The 14,228-nt window shown below is 46.8% G+C and overlaps 1 protein-coding gene across 1 annotated transcript in view; it reads left to right on the forward strand.

The window, feature by feature from the left end:
* The first annotated feature begins 10,012 nt into the window (after window positions 1–10,012).
* Window positions 10,013–14,228, forward strand: part of KLHL5 (kelch like family member 5) — a 47,889-nt gene continuing 43,673 nt past the window's right edge. The window contains exon 1 of the mRNA XM_038752890.1: window positions 10,013–10,082. The gene's annotated coding sequence lies outside the window, so the exon portion shown is untranslated. The remainder of the gene's footprint in view (window positions 10,083–14,228) is intronic.

A 14,228-nucleotide genomic window follows, 5' to 3' on the forward strand; every position in this document is an offset into this window, starting at 1 on the left:
AGTGCTGGGAGAATCAGTCCCTGTCCCACAAGTGGTTCCCAGTCTTGTTTTCCATTTTAAAAATGAGGCAACCTAGGCACAGAGAAGTGAACTGACTGGCCCAAGGACACAGAGCAGACAAGTGGAGCAGCAGGATTAGAACCCAGGGCCTCACCCTGCTCCAGGTGAGGACTAGGCTGAAACAGCAGGGAGAATCTATTGAAATCAGTTTCTTGGGTAGGAGCGCGGGAGGTTAGCACACACACCCTTAATTTTCTTTTCTTCATTGTAGTTATCATCCCCCTGCCCAGACCTTCTGTTCACTTCAAGTTTGTTTACTTCCAGACCGCTCTTGCCAGAAGACAACCATGCAGGGGAGATATCGAATTTGTTCTCCTGGAACAGAAAACTTTAATCAAATGTAATACAATGCCCATGGAAAAACAACGGCTTGACTTGCACCAAAGTGCTGGCATAAGTGTCTTGGAGACTCGGGTAGCCCTCAGAAGATGGAAATCTTCTGCCAAGAAGTTGAACAGTGGCAGCTTGTTACCTAGATGTTTCTGAAGCTCAGACAAAAGCTCCCTGTCTTACCTCAGAAGGGTCCCAACCTCCTCTGTTCGTTCAAAGCAGCATGGTCTAGTGATTAGAGCATGGGCCTGGGAGCTGGAAGGACCTGGGTTCTAATCCTGGCTCCGTCACTTGTCTGCTGTGTGACCTTGGGCAAGTAACTTAACTTCTCTGTGCCTCAGTTACCTCATCTACAAAATGGGGATTAAGACTGTGAGCCCCATGCAGGAGAGGGACTGTGTCCAACCTGATTAGCTTGTATCTACCCCGGCACTTAGACCAGTGATTGACACGTAGTAAGTGCTTAACAAATACCATCTTTATTATTAATATCTGGGTTTTAATCCTGGCTCCGCCGCTTGTCTGGGCAAGTCACTTTGTTTCTCTGGGGCTCATTTACCTCATCTCATCCCTCATCAAATGGGGATGCAGGCTGTGAACCCCATGTGGGACAGGGACTGTGTTCAACCTGATTAGCTTGAATTAGTACCACTTAGTAGAGTGCCTGGCACATAGTAAGTGCTTAACAAATACCATAAAAAATAAAGAGTTAATATACGTTGGATTTTATCCAATTAAGTCATCCCCCATACTCTATGTTATTTAGGATTTTTTTAGGTTTCAGTGGAAGGCAATAAGAAAAACACTCCACAAAATCATCCATTCTTGGGGTGGGATATTTGGGGGTGTAGGGGTACAAGAAATCAATCAATCAATGGTGTTTATTGAGTGCTCACTGTGTGTCGAGCACTGTACTGAGTGCTTGGGAGCGTACAATATTATTATTATCTGGGTTTTAATCCTGGCTCCACCACTTGTCTAGGCAAGTCACTTTGTTTCTCTGGGGCTCATTTACTTCATCTCATCCCTCACCAATCAATCGTATTTATTGAGTGCTTACGGTGTGCAGAGCACTGTACTAAGCGCTTAAAATGGGGATCATCAAATGTGGATGAAGGCTGTGAACCCCATGTGGGACAGGGACTGTGTCCAACCCAATTAGCTTGTATTAGTACCACTTAGTAAAGTGGTAGTACTTTGTACTTAGTACAGGGATAATAGAGTTGGTAAGCATGTTCACTTCTAGACTGTGAGCCCACTGTTGGGTAGGGACTGTCTCTCTATGTTGCCAACTTGTACTTCCCAAGCGCTTAGTACAGTGCTCTGCACACAGTAAGCGCTCAATAAATATGATTGAATGAATGAATGAATGTTCCCTGTCCACAGTGAGCATAAAATCTAGAGAAAGTTGCCAGATCCGGGGAAGGGAAGTAAATGAGGTTGTAAGGAGAGATTTTTAATGTTAATTTCTACAGTTTCTGAAAGACTCCATTTTGCAGTCAGGACTCAATTGAATTATCTTCTCTACTTGATGGACTCGCTACTCGAACTCACTGAGGCTGTATTGATTGTATAAAATCATGCTGAAATCAAGTGAGGTTTCCCAGGACCAGGGACCGGCATAGTTCAGGACAATGCAAAGGGAGTATTAACAAACTACAACGAAGCATGAAGATTTCCCACCAGACAAAAACCTGCTGAGACGTTGAAAGGGAAGCAGTCGTTGGCAGCAGGGTTGTGTATGACTTGATAATTTACGAATCCCATAGCAAATGAGAAGCTTCTGGGGAACTTTTACTGTTCAATTCCACCATTTAAAACATGACTTTATGTGTCGCCCTCCTCTGATTGGTTTTCTCTGTGGGCAGGGAATGTGTCTGCCAACTCTGTTATATTGTTCGCTCCCAAGTGCTTAGGACAGTGCTCTACACACAGTAGGAACTTAAAAAATAGGATGATTGATCACTGGGCATCAAGTGGCATTGGCTTCATGGTACCTCATGGTACCTTTCTGTCTGTAGTCAAATGAGTCAAAGAGAAGCCGCGTGGCCTAGTGGAACAAACATGGGTCTGGGGGTTAGAGGGCCTGGGTTCTAACCCTGACTCTCCCACCTACCTGCTGGATAATTTTAGGCAAGTCACTAAACTTCTCTGTGTCTCCATTTCCTCAACAGGACAATGGGGATTCAATTCAATACCTGTTCTGCTTCCTCTTTAGTCTGTGAGCCACATGAAGCATAGGGACTATGTCCAACCTTGTTATTTTGTGTCTCACCTAGCATTTAGTACAGTACTTGGCACATAGTAAATGCTTAACAAATACTATTAAATTATTATTATTATTATCATTTTCATTATTTCAAAAAATTCAACTCAGCTTGACAACCCAGGGAGCAAATAGCTTTTATTTAGGAATAGGGGTAGAGGTTGGTTTGGGTTTTTCTGCTGCATTATGGTTAGATATCTGTGATTAGTTTTGCCCAATTTTTTTGTTACGGTAATTGCTTAACTTTTTCTGTGTGTCAGGCACTGGGGTAGATACAAGTTACTTAGGTTGGAGACAGGTCATGTCCCACCAGAGCTCCCAGTCTTAATCTCCATTTTACAGATAAAGTAACCGAGGCACAGGGAAGTGAACTTGCCCAAGGTCACACAGTCGAAACGTGGCAGAGCCAGGATTTGAGCCCAGGCCCTTCTGACTCTTAGGCCCGTGCTCTATCTATTTTGCTACGCTGATTTATCTATCAATGAATGAACATTCTAAGAACAAATCATCAAAGCCCGACTTTCAGAGCACTCTACAAATAGACCCCTAAAACCATTACATTTCCAGGTATCTTCTACATCAAACTACTTCTTTAGAGCTTCAGTGAATCTTAGATATCCTAATCCTATCAGAGCTCTCCTAATCCTATAGTGGTCATCCTCGCTGTGGACAAAAAAGGACCCAGAGTTAGTATTCATTCTTGTGAAAGACTGGAAATTCTCTACACTCTCAATTATCCCCATTAATGGCAGGGGGAGTCTATTCAGGAAAAATAGAAATTCTCTACACTCTCAATTATCCCCATTAATGACAGGGGTGTCTTTTCAGGAAAAATCGATAGCTGTGAATAACATAAAGGTCTCTGTAGTGGCCGAGGGAGAGAGATTGGTCCCAGAGGCAATTTTAGGGGTCACATGAGTTGATCAGAAAGGGTAGTGTCTTTGAACCCCTCGGAAAATGCTGCTAATCCCTCCCCTGCCTCCACACCCCTTATACTCTGTTGCATCCTGGAATTTATTTTAATGCCTGTATCACCTACTAGATTGTAAGCTCCTTGAGGGCAAGGATCATATCAACCTACTTGATTGTACCCTTCCAAGTGTTTTGTTCAGTGCTCCACACGGAGTAAGCACTTGGGAAATACGATTGATTGTTGAGGAGGCGGTTGGGTTTGTCAACCTCCTGGAGGAGCCTGGATCCAATCACAAAGACTTCGAGTCCAAGAATTTATATGAAAGAACTGATTATAGTCCTAGTTGTTTTCCTGGTGCCATGCCATTCCGGTCCCTACCAGCCTACCAGTCTCATTCCCACTAGGGCAGTTTGGGCATCAAGAGCCCAGTGGAGCAGCGCATTGAGAAATGCCCTCAATAATTTTAAGTATAAAATCTATTTACATCCAGAGGGACAGCAGGAGAGTGGCAAAAATACAAAGATATGAATTGAATTATTATTTGATTATACATTGAATTATTATTAGTATTGGAGGCAGTCTTTGTTCATAGCATAGGATAGAAGAAAAACACTGAAGAACAGCTGTTTCGAAACTTAAAACTGGATCTATTAATGAGTGCCTTGGAGAGAAAATCGCTTGCAATTTTGTCCATGAAAATAAATCCCCATTGCTGACACCCGGCCTCTTGAGCCCCAGTGGTTTAAGGGCAGGATTTAGCAGTGTTGCCTAATGGTTAGAGCATGAACTTGGGAGTCGGAGGACCTGGGTTCTAATCCCAGCTCTGCGTCGTGCCTTCTGTGTGACCTTGGGCACAAATCACTTCACTTTTCTGGGTCTCAGTTGCCTCATCTGTAAAATGCGGATCCTACACCTGTTCACCTTCCTATTTTGATAGTGAGCCTTGTGGGGAACAGAGACTGTCCTGATTATCCTGTATCTTCCCTGTTATTTAGGACAGTGCTTGACACATAGTAATATTTATATATGTTTCTACTTATTTATTACTCTATTTCATTTGTACATATTTATTCTATTTATTTTATTTTGTTAATATGTTTTGTTTTGTTGTCTGTCTCCCCCTTCTAGACTGTGAGCCCGCTGTTGGGTAGGGCCTGTCTCTATATGTTGCTGACTTGTACTTCCCAAGAGCTTAGTACAGTGCTCTGCACACAGTAAGCGCTCAATAAATACGATTGATGATGATGATTATCCTGTATCTTCCCTGGTACTTAGGACAGTGCTTGACACACAGTAATATGTATATATGTTTGTACGTATTTATTACTCTATTTATTTTATTTGTATGTATTTATTCTATTTATTTTATTTTGTTAATATGTTTTGTTTTGTTGTCTGTCTCCCCCTTCTAGACTGTGAGCCCACTGTTGGGTAGGGCCTGTCTCTATATGTTGCCTACTTGTACTTCCCAAGCGCTTAGTACAGTGCTCTGCACACAGTAAGCGCTCAATAAATACGATTGAATGAATGAATGAAGCGCTTTAATATTCCTGAGGCGGCTGGAGCACCACACTGTTGTATTGTTGTATTGTACTCTCCCAAGTGCTTAGTCAGGTGCTTTGAACATAGTAAGCGTTCAATAAATACCCTTGATTGATGACCATCACTAGCCTGCTGCAGTGAGGTGACCAATTTTTTTTAATGGTATTGGTTAAGTGCTTATATTGTGTGTCAAGCACAGCTCAACAAGTTGTCTTGTTTCTTGTCTGCTGTGTGACCTTGGGCAAGTCATTTCATTCAATCGTATTTACTAAGTGCGTACTGTGTGCAGAGCACCGTACTAAGTGCATGGGATGTACAATACAACAATAACCAGTGACATTCCCTGCCCACAACGGGCTCAGAGTATGGACAGAAAGAAGGAGAAGGGGATAGAAACATGAGATTGGTGCTTAACTAATCGGGCATGAACTTCTCTGTGCCTCGGTTTCCTCATCTGTAAAATGGGGATTAAGACTGTGAGCTCCACGGGGGGATAAGGAGAAGCAGCGTGGCTTGGTGGAAAGAGCCCGGGCTTGGGAGTCAGAGGTTGTGGGTTCTAATCTGGGCTCTGCCACCGGTCAGCTGTGTGACTTTGGGCAAGTCACTTGACCCACACTGAGCCCCCTCCTTCCTCTCCCCATCCTCCCCCTTCCCATCCCCCCACCTTACCTCCTTCCCCTCCCCACAGCACCTGTATATATGTTTGTACAGATTTATTACTCTATTATTACTCTATTTTACTTGTACATATTTACTATTCTATTTATTTTATTTTGTGAATATGTTTTGTTTTGTTGTCTGTCTCCCCCTTCTAGACTGTGAGCCCGCTGTTGGGTAGGGACCGTCTCTATATGTTGCCAACTTGGACTTCCCAAGCGCTTAGTCCAGTGCTCTGCACACAGTAAGCGCTCAGGAAATACGATTGAATGAATGAATGAATCAGGTTGTCCCAAGTGGGGCTCACAGTCTTAATCCCCATTTTACAGATGAGGTAACTGAGGCACAGAGAAGTTAAGTGACTTGCTCAAAGTCACACAGCTGGCAATTGGCAGAGTCGGTATTCGAACCCATGATCTCTGACTCCAAAACCCGGGCTCTTTCCACTGAGCCACGCTGCTTTCCCTGACTCCTATTGCCCTGACTCCCTCCCTCTGCTCTACCCCACTTGTGTATATATGTACAGATTTATTATTCTATTTATTTTATTAATGATGTATATATATCCATAATTCTATTTATTTATATTGGTGCTATTGATGCCTGTTTACTTGTTTTGTTGTCTGTCTCTCCCCTTCTAGACTGTGGGGAGGGAGGGTTTGTTGGGGAGGGATTGTCTCTGTTGCTGAATTGTACTTTCCAAGCGCTTAGTACAGTGCTCTGCACACAGTAAGCGCTCAATTCATTCATTCATTTAATCGTATTTATTGAGCGCTTACTGTGCGCAGAGCACTGTACTAAGCGCTTGGGAAGTCCAAGTCGGCAACATATAGAGACGGTCTCTACCCCACAGTGGGCTCACAGTCTAGAAGCGGGAGACAGGCAATAAAACAAAACATATTCACAAAATAAAATAAATAGAATAAATATGTACCAGTAAAATAAATAAATAACTACAGTGATAAATATGTACAAACATATATATATATATATGCACAGGTGCTGTGGGGAGGGGAAGGAGGTAAGGCGGGGGAGATGGGGGGGAGGGGGAGGAGGGGGAGAAGAAGGAGGCGGCTCAGTTTGGGAAGGCCTCCGTTCACTCATTCAATCGTATTTATTGAGCGCTTACTGTGTGCAGAGCACTGTGCTAAGCGCTTGGGAAGTACGAGTTGGAAACATACAGACACAGTCCCTACCCAACAGCGGACTCACAGTCTAGAAGCAGGAGACAGACAACAAAACAAAACATATTAACCAAATAAAATAAATGGAATAAATATGTACAAGTATAATAAATAGAGTAATAAATCTGTACAAACATATATACATATATCCAGGTGCTGTGCGGAGGGGAAGGAGGTAAGGCGGGGGGAATGGGGAGGGGGAGGAGGGGGCTCAGTCTGGGAAGGCCTCCGTTCATTCATTCAATCGTATTTATTGAGCACTTACTGGGTGCAGAGCACTGTGCTAAGCGCTTGGGAGTACAGCGTGGCCCAGTGGAAAGAGCACGGGCTTTGGAGTCAGAGGTCATGGGTTCGAATCCCACCTCTGCCACTTGTCACCTGTGTGACTCTCCTCTCCATCCCTCCCGCCTTACCTCCTTCCCCTCCCCACAGTACCTGTATATATTTGTACGTATTTATTTATTTATTTATTTATTTATTTAATTTGTTCATATTTCTTCTATTTATTTTATTTTGTTAATATGTTTTGTTTTGTTGTCCGTTTTCCCTTTCTAGACTGTGAGCCCGCTGTTGGGTAGGGACCGTCTCTATACGTTGCCAACTTGTACTTCCCAAACGCTTAGTACAGTGCTCTTCACACAGTAAGTGCTCAATAAATACAATTGAATTGAATTGAAATATATACATATGAATGAATGAATGAATGAATATACAGGTGCCGTGGGGAGGGGAAGGAGGGAGGGTGGGGGGGATGGGGAGGGGGGAGAGGAAAAAGGGGGCTCAGTCTGGAAAGGCCCTACTGAGAGCCCACTTCCTCCAGGAGGTCTTCCCAGACTGAGCTCCCTCCTTCCTCTCCCCACAGCACCTATCATCATCAATCGTATTTATTGAGCGCTTACTGTGTGCAGAGCACTGTACTAAGCGCTTGGGAAGTACAAGTTGGCAACATATAGAGACAGTCCCTACCCAACAGTGGGCTCACAGTCTAAAAGGGGAAGACAGAGAATAAAACCAAACATACTAACAAAATAAAATAAATAGAATAGATATGTACAAGTAAAATAAATAGAGTAACAAATATGTACAAACATATATACATATATACAGGTGCTGTGGGGAAGGGAAGGAGGTAAGATGGGGGGATGGAGAGGGGTAGGAGGGGGAGAGGAAGGATTGGGCTCAGTCTGGGAAGGCCTCCTGGAGGAGGTGAGCTCTCAGCAGGGCCTTGAAGGGAGGAAGAGAGCTAGCTTGGCGGATGGACAGAGGGATTGGGGGCATTCCAGGCCCGGGGGAATGTATATGTATATGTATGTATATATGTTTGTACGTATTTATTACCCTATTTACTTATTTTACTTGTACATATTTATTCTATTTATTTTATTTGGTTAATATGTTTTGTTCTCTGTCTCCCCCTTCTAGCCTGTGAGCCCGCTGTTGGGTAGGGACCGTCCCTAGATGTTGCCAACTTGGACTTCCCAAGCGTTTAGTCCGGTGCTCTGCACACAGTAAGCGCTCAATAAATACGATTGAATGAATGAATGTTGCCGACTTGTGCTTCCCAAGCGCTTAGCACAGTGCTCTGCGCACAGTAAGCGCTCAATAAATACGATTGAAGGAATGAATGAAGGCCTCCTGGAGGAGGCGAGCCCTCAGGAGGCGGGGGAGTGGGCGTGGCCTCATGATGGAGTGGGCGTGGCCCGCCGGGAGGGGCGCTCGTGCGCCCCCTCGCAGGCCCCGCCCCCTGTGACGTCACCTCGGCTCCGCCCTCCCCTCTCGCGGGAGGCGCTCGGCGGAGGGATATTTTCCGCCGCCTCCTCACATTTCTTGTGCTCCGCTCGCCCTCTTTTCTTTCGCCGTCTCCCTCCCCTCAGCCACAAGGCCGGAGCGCCGGCGGAAGGGCCGAAGCGCCGCCGGACGCCCCAGAGGAGGCGCTGCAGCTCCGGGCGCCGCCAGAGGGGGCGCTGCCGGCTCGGACCCCAGCAGAGAAGGAGCTGCAGCTCCGGGTGTCGCCAGAGGGGGCGCTTCCGGCTCGGACCCCCCGGAGAGGAGGAGCTGCAGCTCCGGGTGCCGCCAGAGGGGGCACTGCCGGCTCGGACCCCAGCGGAGGAGGCGCTGCAGCTCCGGGCGCCGCCAGAGGGGGCGCTGCCGGTCGGGCACACTGAGAGAGGGAGCAGCAGCTTCGGGCGCTACCAGAGGGGGCGCTGACGGGTCGGGCAGCCTGAGAGAAGAAACTGCAGCTTCGGGTGCTACCAGAGGGGGCGCTGACGGCTCGGGCACCCTGAGAGAAGGAGCTGCAGCTTCGGGTGCTACCAGAGGGGGCGCTGACGGGTCGGGCGCCAGCAGAGGAGGAACTGCAGCTCCGGGCGCCGCCAGAGGGGGCGCTGCCGGTCGGGCACACTGAGAGAGGGAGCCTCAGCTTCGGGTGCTACCAGAGGGGGCGCTGCCGGGTCGGACTCCCGCAGAGGAGGAGCTGCAGCTCCGGGCGCCGCCAGAGGGGGCGCTGACGGGTCGGGCACCCTGAGAGGAGGAGGTGAAGTTTCGGGTGCTACCAGAGGGGGCGCTGCCGGGTCGGACCCCCGCAGAGGAGGAGCTGCAGCTCCGGGCGCCGCCAGAGGGGGCGCTGACGGCTCGGGCACCCTGAGAGGAGGAGGTGAAGCTTCGGGCGCTACCAGTGGGGGCGCTGCCGGCTCGGACCCCCGCAGAGGAGGAGCTGCAGCTCCAGGTGTCACCAGAGGGGGCGCTGCCCGGTCGGGCCCCCGCGGAGGAGGAGCTGCAGCTCCGGGTGTCACCAGAGGGGGCGCTGCCGGCTCGGACCCCCGCAGAGGAGGAAGCTGTAGCTCCGGGTGTCACCAGAGGGGGCGCTGCCGGCTCGGGCCCCCGCAGAGGAGGAGCTGCAGCTCCGGGTGTCACCAGTGGGGGCGCTGCCGGCTCGGGCCCCCGCAGAGGAGGAAGCTGTAGCCCCGGGTGTCACCAGTGGGGGCGCTGCCGGGTCGGGCCCCAGCCCGGGGGGGGCGCCACCAGAAGGGGGCGCCGCCGGTCTCCGTCCGTGTGCACGTGCACGCCCACGTGTTTGTCCACGTGCGCGACTCCTGCCACCTCTTCATGCCACCTGGGACCGCCGCTCCAGGTCAGTTCCTCAGCACCCACGAAGCCGAGGGGGCTCAAGACTAATAATAATAATAGTAATAATAATAATAATAACAGTATTTGTTAAGTGCCTACTCTGTGCTAAGCACTGTTCCAAGAGCTGGGGTAGATACAATTGCGATTTTGCTCAGCGTTCACCAATGCACCGGGCACCGTACTAAGCGATGGGGAAGATAAAAAGATATTCAGGTCCCAACAGTCGAAGTAGGAGGGAGAACAGGTATTGAGGCCCCATTTTACAGATGTGGTAACTGAGACGTAGAGAAGCGAAGTGACTTGCCCGAGGTCACACAGCAGACAAGCGGCAGGGCCAGGGGTTAGAACCCATGACCTGGGTAGGGACCGTCTCTATATGTTGCCAGCTTGTACTTCCCAAGCGCTTAGTACAGTGCTCTGCGCACAGTAAGCGCTCAATAAATACTATTGATGATGATGATGATGACCTCCTGCCTCTCAAGCCCATGTTCTATCCTGTCCCGCCATCGACCCCCGGCCCACGTCATCCCCCGGGCCTGGAATGCCCTCCCTCTGCCCATCCGCCAAGCTAGCTCTTTTCCTCCTTCAAGGCCCTACTGAGAGCTCACCTCCTCCAGGAGGCCTTCCCAGACTGAGCCCCTTCCTTCCTCTCCCCCTCGTCCCCCTCTCCATCCCCCCCATCTTACCTCCTTCCCTTCCCCACAGCACCCGTATATATCTATATATGTTTGTACATATTTTTTTACTCTATTTATTTATTTTATTTGTACATATCTATTCTATTTATTTTATTTTGTTAGTATGTTTGGTTTTGTTCTCTGTCTCCCCTTTTAGACTGTGAGCCCACTGTTGGGTAGGGACTGTCTCTATATGTTGCCAATTTGTACTTCCCAAGCGCTTAGTACAGTGCTCTGCACATAGTAAGCGCTCAATAAATACGATTGATGATGATGATGATGATACAACATGCTTCTTCTCTTACGATTTTGATTTGGCCTCAGAGGTGGACATCACATCATATTGATGGCTGCGCCTTTTACAAATTAGATTGGCAGTTAAATCCTGGCATAAGTCTGTGAAAATAGGATTTAAAAAATGCCCTTCCTGTCTGTGCCTCGGTTTCGTTTAGTCTCTCCGTTCATAAGTGCGTGTTTTCTCACCATGTTTTGAGTGCATACTATATCATCAACATTAATAATAACTATGGTGCTTAAGTGCTCCCCGTGCCAAGCACTGTTCTAAGCACTGGGGTAGATATAAGCTTATCAGGTTGGAGACACGGTCCCCGTCCCACATTGGGCTCACACTCTTAATCCCCATTTTTTTACAGATGAGATAACCGAGGCACAAAGAAGTTAAGTGACATGCCCAAGATCCCACAGCAGACAAGTGGTGGAGCCAGAATTAGAACCCGTGACCTTCAGCCTCCCAAGCCCAAGCTCTATCCCCGCCTCACTGCTGCTTCTCAGCAGTCATCATCATCATCATCATCAATCGTATTTATTGAGCGCTTACTGTGTGCAGAGCACTGTACTAAGCGCTTGGGAAGTACAAGTTGGCAACATATAGAGACAGTCCCTACCCAACAGCGGGCTCACAGTCTAAAAGGGGGAGACAGAGAACAAAACCAAACATACTAACAAAGTAAAATAAATAGAATAGATATGTACAAGTAAAATAAATAAATATATAGAGTAATAAATATGTACAAACATATATACAGGTGCTGTGGGGAAGGGAAGGAGGATCGACACAACCTTAGTTACCAACCTGAAGAATCCACCTCGATCTTTCCCCATGTTATAATAACGCCCCTGCATTATTAGACGGCCTTGAGCAACGGGATTTTTCTGAAGAAACGCTTGCTTTGTGGTCAGACAGTATTTCTGCAGAGCCACATTTCTTCTAGGCCAGTTCCTAATTTGCGTTGCCAAACTAAGGGCCATTTACCGGTAGCAGGGTCAACAGTAACCATTTAATTTCTTTGGTACTTTTAATTGAATCCGAAGAAAAGTTATGCCTCATAGATACAAATATAATGTATTTGTACATTATAAATATGACTGATTGATAACATTTATATTATTGTTTTTCGATTTACATAACTTTAATATTATTGTTTCTGTATTTCCATAACATTTATATTGTTATTATTGCGTGTCATTATATTTGTATCTCTAGGGCATAACTTTTCTTCGGATTCAATTAAAAGTACCAAAGAAGCTAAGTGATTGCTGTTGACTCTGCTACCAGTAAATGGCCCTTAGTTTGGCAAGGCAAATTAGGAACTGGCCTAGAAGAAACGTTATGTAAAGAAACAAGGCTATAAAAGTTATGTAAATGGAGAAACAATAATGTAGTTATTGGTAGGGAAGCAGCATGGCCTAGTGGATAGAGAGCGGGCCTGGGAATCAGAGGGCCTGAGTTCTAATCCTAGCTCCTCCACTTACCTGCTGGGTGATCATGGGCAAGTCACTTCACTTCTCTGTGCCTCAGTTCCCTCATCTGCAAAATGGGAATCTAATATCTGTTCCCCTTCCTACTTAGAACGTGAGCCCCATGTCGGGACAGGAACTGTGTCCAACCTGATTATCTTGTGTTTGTACATATTTATTTCTCTATTTATTTTACTTGTACATATTTATTCTATGTATTTTATTTTGTTAATATGTTTTGTTTTGTTGTCTGTCTCCCCCTTCTAGACTGTGAGCACGCTGTTGGGTAGGGACCGTCTCTATATGTTGCCAACTTGAATTTACCAAGCGCTTAGTACAGTGCTCTGCACACAGTAAGCGCTCAATAAATATGATTAAATAAAATAAATGAAATGAAATGGACCCTAGTGCTTATTACACTATTTGGCACATAGTAAGCACTTCACAAATACCCCTATTCTTCTTCTTATTATTATTAATATAGGAACAATAACATAGCTAACATTTTCAAACCCAAGAGCCAAGCAGTACTCCAGCTCTTTTTGTTATTAGGTGGTTGGGGTTTTTTTTTGTTGAATGAGTGGCAGAACAGGAATTGTCATCCCCCATTTATCCAGACTTGAGTCTTGTTAACATATCTTAGTGTATGTATGTCAGGTAATAATAAAAATGACAGTAAATAATAAAAGTAATGTTGGTAATGATGCCAAGCACTGTGATAAGATGCAAGATAGTCAGGAGAGCAGGTATTTTATACCCGTTTGACAGATGAGGAAACCGAGGCTCAGAGAAGTCAGGTGACTTGCCCAAAACGCAAAGTGGCGGCTCTGGTCGCAGCTGTCCTGATTCTCACTCTTGGGCTTCTTGCCCGAGGCTGTGCTGCAGTCGGGTGCGTTGGAGGGCCCCTGCGTGCCGACTCAATTAATCGTATTTATTGAGTGCCTACTGGAGGCAGGGCACAGGTCTAAGAGCTTGGGATAGTGTGACATAACAGATGCATTTCCTGCTCACAGTGAGTTTACAGTCTAGAGGAGTATTGCTCTGATGGCTGAGAGGAGTTGCCAAGGAATCATTCAGTCAACCAGTGGTATTTATTGAGCGCTTAACTGTGTGCAGAGCACCATACCGAGCACTTGAGAGAGTACAGGATAAGGGGGTTGGGAGACAGGTTCCCTGCCTACAAAGAGCTTACATTGTAGAGGTCGAGCATCCCGTCTAGAGGCCTGGTTTGGACATCACAGGCCGTCGGTTGGAAGGTGACGATGCCATCCGTCCCAGCTAACGTTAAGTAGTTCCCTGGGAACAGGAGGGACCGATGAAGTCCCTGGTTTGCTAGCCAAAGCGTGCCATTCCCTCGGAAGTGGCAATAAAGGCAATCCCATCTTTTGGGACCCTGGTCAGCGAACACCCTGGTCCAAACCTTATGGTTATAAACTCTAGACCGCAAACTTGTTGTGGGCAGGGAACATGTCGTCCAGCTGGATTGTATTGTACTCTCCCAAGTGCACACAGACCGCTCTCAATAAGTCCGACTGATTGATGAACTTAGAATCACGTTCTGAAAATTCACACCAAACATGGGCCTAAAGGGGGCCTGGATTATGACAGGCAGGTGACAGAGAGCATCTGTAAAATGGGGATTCAATCCTCCTTCTAGACTGTGAGCCCGTTGTGGGCAGGGATTGTCTCTATTTGTTGCTGGATTGTACTTTCCA

Source organism: Tachyglossus aculeatus, chromosome 10 (genome assembly GCF_015852505.1).
Source record: "Tachyglossus aculeatus isolate mTacAcu1 chromosome 10, mTacAcu1.pri, whole genome shotgun sequence".
Classification (NCBI taxonomy): Eukaryota; Metazoa; Chordata; class Mammalia; order Monotremata; family Tachyglossidae; genus Tachyglossus; species Tachyglossus aculeatus.